The sequence below is a fragment of the Aotus nancymaae genome, unplaced genomic scaffold, assembly GCF_030222135.1.
Source record: "Aotus nancymaae isolate 86718 unplaced genomic scaffold, 86718_ANA_hifiasm-v0.15.2.pri h1tg000062l, whole genome shotgun sequence".
NCBI classification, from domain to species: domain Eukaryota; kingdom Metazoa; phylum Chordata; class Mammalia; order Primates; family Aotidae; genus Aotus; species Aotus nancymaae.
Genome location: NW_026988476.1, coordinates 6,497,662 through 6,509,958, shown reverse-complemented (window position 1 = coordinate 6,509,958; position 12,297 = coordinate 6,497,662).

The window sequence follows — 12,297 nt, the reverse complement described above, 5'->3', positions numbered from 1 at the left end:
GAGCTGCTGTGGGCTCCACCCAGCTGCCGTGTGCACTTCCCTGCAGTCCTGTTTATATGGGTATAGTTAGAACTGCCTCGGCAATGGTGGCCCGCCTCTGTAATGACGGACTCTCTCTGTAATGGTGGGTTGCCTCAGCAACAGCAGGCTGCCTCAGCAATGGCAGACTGCCTCCGTAGTGGTGGAGTGCCTCAGTAATGGTGGACGCCCCTCCCCCACAGAGCTGGACCGTCCTGGGTTCAGCTGTGCTTGCTGTGAAACTCTCAACCCAGAGCGTTTCCAATTGCTGTATTTTTTGTTTTTGTTTTTGTTTTTTTTTGTGGGGGTGGGACCAGCCAGGCCTGATCACCTGGCTCCCTGCCTCAGAGCCTTTTGTTTTTTAGTTGAACGGTCAGCTCTCTCCCAGGTGTTCTGTTCGCCTGTTGAAAAGGCGCCAGGATCTGTGTGATTTCCCATGTGGCGACCCACTGTGCTGGCTGAAACAGCAGCTCTGAGATTCATGGCACTTTTTTGCCTGGGAATCTCCTGGCCTGGCTCCCTGTTTCAGTCCCCCTCTTTTTTTTTTTAATCAGATGAATGAGAGACTCTCTTATGCTGTAAGCGATTATAATTTAAAGGTTTGTGTGTGTATGTATAAAATAAGCTATTATATATGTGTATATTCTATATATTATATAACATATAATATACTCTAATAAATCCAAAATAAAGAATGTATGCATTAAAGAGTCACTTGTGAACTCTTGGGGAGTTAGGATAGCAACCAGCTACTTATACACCTATAGTAGTTTGTATATCATCATCTAACTAGGTTTTCTTGATAAAGTTTTTACTGTGGTGCAACCTCAAAATTGTTAAGGCTTTTTTCTTCTTCCTCAATTCCTTTTCCTGGATTTACATTAGGAGTACAGATAATGAAGACAAATAATTCGCAGTCACCTAACGACCTTGGAGTTTCAATAGTGAATTCTTTTGTTTTTGAATGTTAGAATCTTTAATAATGAGGTAATTATTAGCTCTTTCACCATTTAATCTTCATCTTCGATAGTTTAGTCATTGTCTTACAAGAAGTTGTGCCTTCTTCCTGATGGTAATTTTTGCCATGAAAATTCACTTTAAGGTAGAGAAACCTCCAGCAGAGAATATAATACTCAGCAAGGCACTGTTTTATCATTTATATGATATAAAAAACTAATTTGTGAATGCATGGGGCCAAGAAGGGAAGATGTTACAGAAAAAAATTCCTTCATTTGGTGACTCACTGTATTCAGATTGGGTAATTAAATGATAATGTTGAAATTAGACATATAACAATTGAAATTATTTACAGACATCTCTACTTGGATGTCCCAAAGGGAACCGAATCCTAACTTGTTTAAAACTGAACTTCCCCAGCTCCCTGCCCCTCTCCCAGAGAGAGAGAGAGATGGGGGTCTGCTACTCTTCTTATGCTCCTGATTTCAACATAATGCACCACACCTCCCTCACCACACAGCCCCACTCAGGCCCTCATCACCTCTCACATCACTGTAGCCAATGCCTCCTGACCCTCCTGTCTTACCTCTCCCCGACCCATCCTGCACACAGTTCCTGGAGTGATCTTTATTGTAAGTAATATTTAATGATATTTTCTAATCACAACAGTAATTTGGTTTGTTGGAGTAAATTTGAAAAATACAACAAAATCACAAAAAAAAATCTCACTACTCATTGATACCATTAACATTTTGGTATCTTTTCAGCATGTTTGTGATAGTGTGTGCATAATTTTGGAGGGTCCACATTATTATATAAACTGTTCTTTAAGTTTCATATTGAAGTAATAATATACATAAGTTAAGAGCATCATTAATTTTTACAAAGTCAACCCTGCTATGTAACTACCACCCAGATCACTCACAGAAAGCCCTCATTTTGTCCCCTCCCACTCGTTACCTCCTCAAAGGTAACCACTATTCTAATGGCATTGATTACTTGTGCACATGTTTCAATTTTACATAAACAGAATCGTACAACATGTTTTCTTTAGCTTCTGTCTCCTTTCACTTAATGCTGTAGCAGTTTATTTTATTTCTTTCGAGACAGGGTCTCACTGTGTCACCCTGGCTGGAGTGCAGTGGCACCAACTCAACTCACTGCAGCCTCAACCTCCCATCCAGGTCCCAGCTACTTGGGAAGCTGACCATCCCACTTCAGCTTCCCAAGTGCTGGGACCACAGGCAGACACCACCAGCAGACACCACCACACCTGGCTGATTTTATTTTTTATTTTTTGTAGAGATGGCATCTCACCATTTACCCAGACTGGTCTCAAACTTCAGGACTCAAACAATCCGTTCACCTTGGCCTCCCAAGGCACTGGAATAACAGGTGAGGCAGCATGCCTGGTCTGTTCATTTTTATTATGTAGTATTCCATGTACAAATGTAACAAGATTTATCCATTCTACTCTTATTAGATTCTGAATGTTTCTGTTATTATAAATTATACTGCTATGGACATTCTCGAATGCATCTTCTGGTGCACATATAGATGCATTTCTGTTGGGTATAAACCTAGGAGTGAATTTTTGGGATCAAAGAATACATGTTTTAGCTTTAATAGATACTGCCAAAGAATGTTTCAAAGTGGTTGTACAAATAATCTCCTATTAGTAGTATGTAAAATTTCCATTGCTTAACACTGTAGGTGTCAACATCAGTGTCAACACTATGGATTTTTGTTTTTATTTCTAAATTTGCCATTCTGATGGATGTGTAGAGTTATCTTGATAATTTGTGATTCCCTCATGGCTAATGTTGTTTTCATAGGCTCAATAGCTATTTGGATATTGTTATAAACTAAATATTTGTGCCCCCGCCAAAATTCATATGTTGAAATCCTAACCCCCACTGTGATGGTATTAGGAGACAGACCTTTTGGGAGTAATTAGGTCAAGAGAGTGGAATTGTCATGAATGGATTTAGTACCTTTATAAGAAGAGAAGAGAGAGAGATTATTTCTCCCTCTGCTGTGTGAGGATACAATGAGGAGACAGCCATTCTGCAAATCAAAGAGGACCTCACCAAGAATGCAATCACGCTGGAATCCTAATCTCAGACTTCCAGCCTACAGACCTGTGAGAAGTAGATGTGTGGTGTTTGACCAACTAGTCTATGGTATTCTGCTATAGCAGTCCAAGCTGACTAAGATAGATGTTCTCTTTTGGAAGTGCCTGATAAAAACTTGGGTTTTATTTTTTATTTTTATTTTATTTTATTTTATTTTTTGAGATGAAGTCTCACTCTGTCGCCCAGGCTAGAGTGCAGTGGCGCCATCTTGGATTACTGCAACCTCCACCTCCCAGGTTCAAGGCTCCTGCCTGAGCCTCCCAAGTAACTGGGATTACAGGCACCCACCACCATGTTCAGTTAATTTTTGTATTTTTAGTAGAGACAGGCTTTCACCATGTTGGCCAGGTTGGTCTCGAACTCCTAAACCTGCCTGCCTCGACCTCCCAAAGTGGTGGGATTACAGGTGTAGATCACTGTGCCTGATCTTTTTTTTTTTTTGGAGTTCTCATATTCTGAATACACGCCCTTTGACATAGGAGATCTTTTAAAATACTGAATATTAAGTTCTTAATTGTATTGTGAATATCTTTACCTACTCTGTGGTTGTATTTTCACTATTTTGATGTTTTTTCTGGCTTGTTTGTAGAGATGGGATCTCATTATATTGCCCAGGCTAGAGTGCAGTGGTTATTCACAAGTGTAATCATAGCACACTATAGCCTCAAATTCCTGGGTTCCAGTGATCCTCCCACCTCACCCTCCTGAGTAGCTAGGACTACAGGTGTGTGCCACCATGCCTGGCTTATCTCAATGTCTTTTGATGAATGGAAGTTTTTTTTAGTTTTAATGAAGTCTAATTTATTCATTTTTTTAGTTAGCATATTTTTTACGTTCAAAAACTTGTCTATCTCAAATTATGAAAATATATTTGTATGTAATTATTGTAGAAATTCTATTATTTTACCTTTTATATTTATATTTAAAATCCACATAGAAGACTTATGGTTTCCACTTTGACATGTAAAGAGTTTGCAAGTCATCATTCCTGTCAACAGAAGCATGGAAAATATGAAAACTGACAATTCTTAGAGCCATCAGAGCATTACAGTTGTAAATCACAATGAAATGAAAAATCATTTTCATGAGTTTTCCCTCCAAGAGACCCACTAGTCATCACAGAGAACATCTGAGAAAAATTCCCTCATTTCCAGCAAAGACAGGTAAGAAGTAATAATTTTAAAATGAACTCAAGGGAAAAGTACTCATTTTGAAATATGCCCAGAGCATTCTGGTCTTCATTCTGTCCTCTGTAACAAAGGCTGGCTCTCAGGGAAACTACCACAGCCTTATCTGACCTGAGGAAAGGTCAATTAGCTAACTCCAGCCTCAATTTCAGTATCACATAAGCATGGGGGGAAAAGGGCTAAGAAACTCTTCTAAAAGTCACAACCCAGGGAATATAGCCCATCAAAGAGAAGAGAGAGGAGAATTTTAATCACAAAATAATATAAGATTATCATAAGATAATAGAACAGAAAATTGAAGAACTGTGGACATGACAAAAGGTACAACATACATATAATGGGAATACCAGGAGAATAATGAAAGAGTCAAAAGAAATATATGAAGTAACAATGCATCGTAATTTTCCACAATTAATAAGAAACACCAAGCCAAAGATACAGAAAGCTCAGAGAATACCAAGGAGAACAAATACCCAAAATGTAGGCATATGATATCCAACAAAACCAAAAACAAAACATCTTAAAAAAAAGCTGGGGGCAGAAGGGAAGATGGAAATACCTTATCTACAGAGGAACAAGGATACAGTTATACTGGAACTCTCTTCAGAAATCATGTAAGCAAGAGGAGAGTAGAATAAAATATTTAGATTTCTATATCCAGCGAAAATATCCTTCAGAGGTGAAAAAAATTACAAAGTCTTTTTCAGAGAAACAAAAACAAGGAAATTTGTCAGCAATAGATTTTATTTGCCTTGCAAGAAATGTGAAAAGTTCTTCAGGGAGAAGAAAAATGGTATTAATGAGAAACTTGGATTTACATAAAGGAAGAGTGTTAAATAAGGTATAAAGGAAGGTTTTTAAAAAATATTTTTCTTATTCATATCTTAAGTAATATATAATTGTTTGTTCAAAATAATAACAGCAACATACTGGGCAATTATAGCTTCCAGATAAGTAGAATAAATGCAGCAATGTTATAAGGAATGAGAAGAAATTGGGGAGACTCTGTTATATTTGTACTTCCCATGAAGCCACACACTATTATTTGGTAGTGAACTTAGATTGTTTGTAAATATGCATTGAAAACTCTAGGTCAAGGCCTAAAAAAATTTTAAGTTGATTAATATTCTAAGAAAGGAGAGATAATGGAATTATATAAAATGCTCAGTTAAAAACGAAGGAGTTAGAAAAAGAAGGAAAGAAAGATTTTTCAAAAATGAAATAGAAAACAATTTAAAATGTGATAGATATTAATTCAACTGTATCAATAATCACTTTAGATGCCAGTACCTTCAGGCTGCTGTAACAAAATACCATAAACTGAGTAGCTTATAAAACAGAAGTGTATTTCTTACTGTTCTGGAGCCCAGGAAGTCCACAGTCAAGTTACCAGCAGATTCAATGTCCGGTAAGGGCACACTTTTTGGTTTATAGATATACCTTCTTGCAGGCTCCTCACGTGGTGAAAGTTGTGAACAAGCTTCCTTGGGCCCCTTTATAAAGGCACCAATACCATATATGAGGGCTCTATCCTCATAACTCAGCAACTTTCCAAAAGTTCCAACTCCTAATATTATCATCTTGGAGGGTAGGATTTCAAAACATTAATTTTGAGGGGACAAACATTCAGATCATAGTAGATCTAAATGATCTAAATATACCAATTAAAAGACAGATAATATCAGAGTGAATCAAAAACTAAACTCAACAATAATCCCACTTTAGACACAGGTTGAGCATCCTTAATTAATTTGAAAATCCAAAATCAAAAATGTGCCCAAATTCAACGTTTTTTGAGCACTGACATGATGCTCAAAGGAAATGCTCGTTGGAGCATTTCAGATTTTGGATTTTCAGATAGGGATGCTCAACCTGTAAATACAATACAAATATTCCCAAGTCCAAAAAAATCTGAAAGACTTTCGGTCCTAAGCATTTCGGATAAGTGATACACAGCTTGTGTAGAAATGCAGATAGATTAAAGGGATGGAGAAAGATGACCATGCTAACAGCAGTCAAAAGAAAGCTGAAGAAGCTATGTTGATTTCAGATAAAGCAGAATCAGAGCAAGGAAATTTATCAGGGATAAAGAAGAGTGAGTGTTACATATTAACAAAGCATCAAAATACATTATGCAAAACTTAGAACTATAAGGTAAGGTAGATGAATCCACAATTATAGTTGAAGACTTTTATCTGTAATGGACAGATCCAACAAGCAGAAAATCAGTATAAGAATATAGTTGAACTGAATAGCACTATTAATCAACTGGATTTAATTGACATTTTTAGAACACCGCCCCAGACACAGCAGAATAAACATTCTTATCAAACTCCCAGGGAACATTCACCAAGATAGACCACATTCTGGGTGATAAAACAGATCTGTACTAATTTAAAGAACAGAGATCATACAAAGTATGCTCTTAGACCACAATTGAATTAAAATAGAAGTCAATAATTTTAAAAGTACCTAGATAGATCTCAAATATTTGGAGATTAAACAACATACTTTCAAATAACATATCGGTCAAAGAAGAATTTTCAAGAAAATTAAATTGTATTTCTATTTTCTTTATTTTTTAAAATGTTCAGAATGCAGCAAGAATAAAGTCTAGAGGAAAATTTATAATACTGAGTTTATATGTTAGAAAAGAAGAAAGACCTAACATCAGTAACCTAAGCCTGCACATTAGATAACCAGAGAAAGAATGAGGGATATAATCCTAAAGCAAGCACAAGAAAAGAACTAATAATAAAAATTAGAGCAGAAAATAACAAAATTGAAAATGGGGAATAAATAAAACCAACAAAACAAAAAATAGAGCAATCTAATTGATAAACCCTTAGCCAAGTTAACCCAGAAAAATTTAAAAATAAATTATTGGTATCAGAAATGAAAGAGGAGACATTACTACTGATGCCATGGCCGATAAAAGGATAATAAAGACTATTATGAACAACTCTATGCCCTCAATTTGATAATATTTAGATGAAATGGACTAATTCCTCAAAAGATCTACAAAAACTCACACCAGGAGGAATAGACCATCTGAATAGGCCTGTATCTATTAAATAAATTGAATTAGCAATTAATAACCTTTCAAAACAAAAAGCACTGGGTGCATACATAGTTTCACTGGTGAATTTTACTAAACATTTAAGAAAGAAATGATAGCAATTCTTCACAATCTCTTCCAGAAAACAAAAGCAGAAGGAACACTTCCTAACTTATTCTATTAGGCAATATCACCTTAATACCAAAACCAGATGAAGATATTACGAGAAAGAAAAATCGTGTACCAAAATATCTCATGAATACAGGTGTTAAAATCTCCAACAATATATGAGCAAATCAATCTATCACAATTAGCCGGCAGGTATGTAAGGCTGACTCAATGTTCAAAAATTTGCTAATATCCATAAAATTAACAGGCTAAAGAATAAAAAAATCACATGATCATATCAATAAATGCAGAAAAAGCACTTGACAAATCCAACATTTATTCATGATCAACACTCTCAGCAAATTAAAAATTGAAGGAAACTTTTTCAACTTGATAAAGAATATCTACCAAAAACCTCCAGCTAACATCATACTTAATGGTGGGAGACTAGTTGCTTTCTGCCTAAGCTAAGGAATAAGACCAGGATGTCCCTCTCACCATGCCTATTCAACATCACACTGAAAGTCCCAGCCAATGCAGTAAGACAAGAAAAGACAAAAGGCATACAGGTTGGTAAGAAATAAATAAAGCTGTCTTAGTTCACATATGACATGACTGTCTATGTGGAAAATAAAAAAAATTCCTGGAATAAGCAATTATGGTAAATGGCAAGATCGTATGACTCAAAGTTAATATACTAAAGTCAATAACTCTCCTATATACCATCAATGAACAATTGGAATTTGAAATTCAAAGCACAATATCTTTTACATTAGCACCAAAAACACCCAAAATAATTAGGTGTAAATCTGATAAAATATATACATATAAATATATATGAGAAAATATATTTTTTAGATAGATAAAATATATAAATCTGGCTGGGCGTGATGGCTCACACCTGTAATCCAGGGCGGATCACCTGACATCTGGGGTTCAAGACGAGCCTGGCCAGCCCCCATCTCTACTAAAAATACAAAAATTAGCCGAGCATGGTGGCACACGTCTGTGGTTCCTTCCAGCTACTTGGAAGGCTGATGCAGGAGAATCACTTGAAACCAGGAGGCACAGGTTCCAGTCAGCTGAGATTGTGTCACTGCACTCCAGCCTGGGCAACAGAGCAAGACTCTATCTCAAAATATATGTACATATACATATATGTGCGTGTGTGTGTGTATACATATATATGTATCTGTCAAAATATATATAAGGAAAACTATAAAACTGAAAAAATCAAAGAAGATCTAAATAAATGGAAAGATATTTCATTTTCAGACATAGAAGAAAAATCAATATTGTCAAGATATCAGTTATCCACAACTTGAGCTATAGATTCAATGCAATCCAAATCAAATTCCTAGCAAGCTGTTATGTGAATATCAACAAATTTATTCTAAAGTTTATATGAAAAAACCACTCAGAAGAGCCAATACAATACTGAAGAAAAAAAACAATCAGAAAACTGAGACTATCTTATTTCAAGACTTACTTTAAAACAACAATTATCAGGATGGTATAGTATTAATTTAAAAAATAGACAAATGAACACTCATGAATAAAGAGTCCAGAAATAGACTCACACAAATACAGTCAACTGACCAATGACAGAGGAGCAGAGGCAATCCAGTGGAGAAAAGATAGTCTTTTTCAACACTTGGTACTGGAAAAACTGGACATTTGCATACCAAAAAAAAGATCTAGACACAGACCTTACACCTTTCACAAAAATTAACTCAAAAGGAATCATAGACCTAAATTTAAAATTCAAAATGTTAACTTCTAGACAATAACACAGCAAGAAAATATAAATGACCTGAGGTTTGATAATGAGTTTTTAGAACATCAAAAGCACAATTCATAAAAGAAATCAAGTTGGACTTCGTTAAAATTAAAATTTTCTGCCCTTTGGGGAAAAATGTCTTAGGAGAATGAAAAGACAAGCCATGAAAAGAAGATAAACAACCCCAATTAAAAAAATGGAAGAACTTTTGAACAGATCATCAAAGAAGATAAACAGGTGGCAAATGATCATATGAAAATATGTTCGGCATCACATGTCATTAGTGCATTGATAATTAAAATAACGGATACTACCACACATGGATTGGAATCACTAAAAAAATTGACAATATCAAATGCTAGCAAGAATGTGGACCAACAGGACCTCTCATCTATTATAGGTGAAAAGTGCAAAATGGCACAGCTGCTTTAGAACACAATCTAGCAGTTTCTTACAAAGCTAAACATGAACTTAATACAATGAGCTCCTAAGTATTTAACCTAGATAAATTAAAATGTGTTGTTGTATTATGGCCACACAAAAACCTGTATACAATGTTTATAGCAGCTTTATTCATAATTGCCCCAAATGGAAAACAACTAAGATGTCCCTCAATAGATAAATGAGTAATCCAAACTGTGATGCATCCACACACTGGAACATTATTTAGCACTAAAAAGAAATGCACTACCAAGCCATCAAAATACACAGAGGAAACAAATGCATATTGCAAAGTGAAAGATTCCAGTCTGAAAAGTTTACATACTCTGTTGTTCCAACTACATGACCTCCTAGAAAACGCAAAACAATACAGGCAATAAAAAGGTCCATGCTGGCATAGATTCTTGGAGGGTGATGGCAGGGATGGATAGGTGAAGCATAGGGTACTTTTAGGACAGTGAAACTACTCCGAATGGAATTGCAATGGTTGGATACCTGATATTATGCATTTGTCAAAACCGACAGAACTATACAGCAAAAAGAGAACCATAATATAAACTATGGACTTTACCTAATAATCTATCAATATTGGTTAATTATAACAAATATTCCACACTAATGCAAGATCCTGAAACCAGGGGAAACTGTGGGGATTAGGGTATATGGGAACATTTCATGATCCATTCAGTTTTTCTGTAAAGTAGTTTTAAGTTTTAGCTGTGAAATATAGTCTATTAATTTTTTTAACCCACATAGAATTGATTTTTGTGTATGTTCTAAACTAGGAAACATAATTTCATATAGAATCTATATTCACATGTACACATGGTGTGTGTGTGTATTGGGGACCAAATAAGAAAGGCAACTGGGAGGCTCTCACAATCATCCAGTTGCAGGGTGATGATGGCTCAGATCTGGGTGGTAGAAGCAGTATAATCAGACATGCTTGGATTTCATATGTATTTTAAAACTGAAGTCCAGTTATTATTTTGTTATAGATTATTTTAGTCTGTATTATTCTTTCAACATGTTTTTGGAGCTCATCCATGTTGTTTCATGTATCAACAGTTTGGTCTTATGTAATTGCTCAGTAGTATTACATTGCATGGATATTCCACAATTACCTTGAATTGTTTTCATTTCAAGGCTATTACTAATAAAGCTTCTATGATAATCCATGTGCAGTCTTTGTGTGGACATATATTCATTTCTTTTGGGTAAATGCCTACAAGTGGATTTGCTAGATTGTAAAGAAAGGGAATGTTTAACTTTATACTAAACTGCCAAACTGTTTTTCAAAGTAGTTGTATAATTTCACATTTCCATAAGTAATGTACAAGTTTCATATTCTCACCAATATTTGTTTATATCAATCTTTTATATTTTAGCATTCTAGTGGGTATGAAGTGGTAGCTCATTGTTATTTTAATTTGCATATCCCTAATGACTGATTATGAACATCTTTTCATGTGTTTTTTGGTCATTCCCATATGTTTTGTGAACTGTCTAAAATTTTGCCTAATTTTTTAGTGAGTTGTTTGTCTCTTACTGAGTTATAATGTTTCTTTATACATTTTGGATATAAGACCTTTGTCAGTTATACGTACAGCAAATAATTTCTGACAATCTGTAGCTTGCCTTTTCACATTCTTAGCATATTTGAAGAGTAGAAGTTTTCTAAGAAATCTTTGCCTATACCAATGATATATGCTTCTGCTTTCTTCTAGAACCTTCATATCATTTCAGATCTGATGCTTAGCTCTATTTTGTATATAGAGTGAGTTAAGTGTTAAGATTCATTTTTTTCCCCACATGGATATTCAGTTTTTCCAGCACCATTCATTAGAAAAACCATCCTTTTCTCCATTTGAATTACCTTGGTTTTTCTAATTTAGCAGCTACTTGTCTCTGGTCTCTCCTTTACTGTTTCTTCCTCATCACCCCAGATGTTAGATGTCAGAGTGATCCAGGGTTCATACTTAAGCCTCTTTTCATCTTCACTCACTCCTTAGGAAATTTCATCCGGTCCCAGGACTTTAATGCTATCAATATGTAGATAACTTCCAAATTCATTTATTTAGCTCTTATTCTTCCCCTGAACTCCAGGTTCATATGGCCAATAATCTACTCATCATCTCCACTTGCATGTCTAACAAATATCTATAGTTTCACATATTAAGATAGAAGTGTTAATTCTCCATGCCTCCCTCGCCATACCTGCTCCTTTTGCAGCCTTCATCATATTAGTTGCTACATGTTATGTAAGATCACATGTCTGTCTAATAGTTGCTCCATTTCCATGTCAGAAACCTTGGAGTTATCCTTGACTCCTCTCTTTTTCTCACTGAATATATCTAATCCAATAGCAAATCTCCTGGGCTCCACCTTTAAAATATAAACAGAATACAACCATTTCTAATTACGCTGCACCAACTGCTCAGATCTGAGCCACCATCACCCTGCAACTAGATTATCGTGAGAGCCTCCCAGCTTCCTTATTTGCCCCGCTCTCCAGTGCACACATAATCTGTTAATTATGCCCAGCAGCATAATCATCATCTACTCAATACTTCCAGTATTGCCCATCTCGTTCAGGGTATAATCTAAACTTCT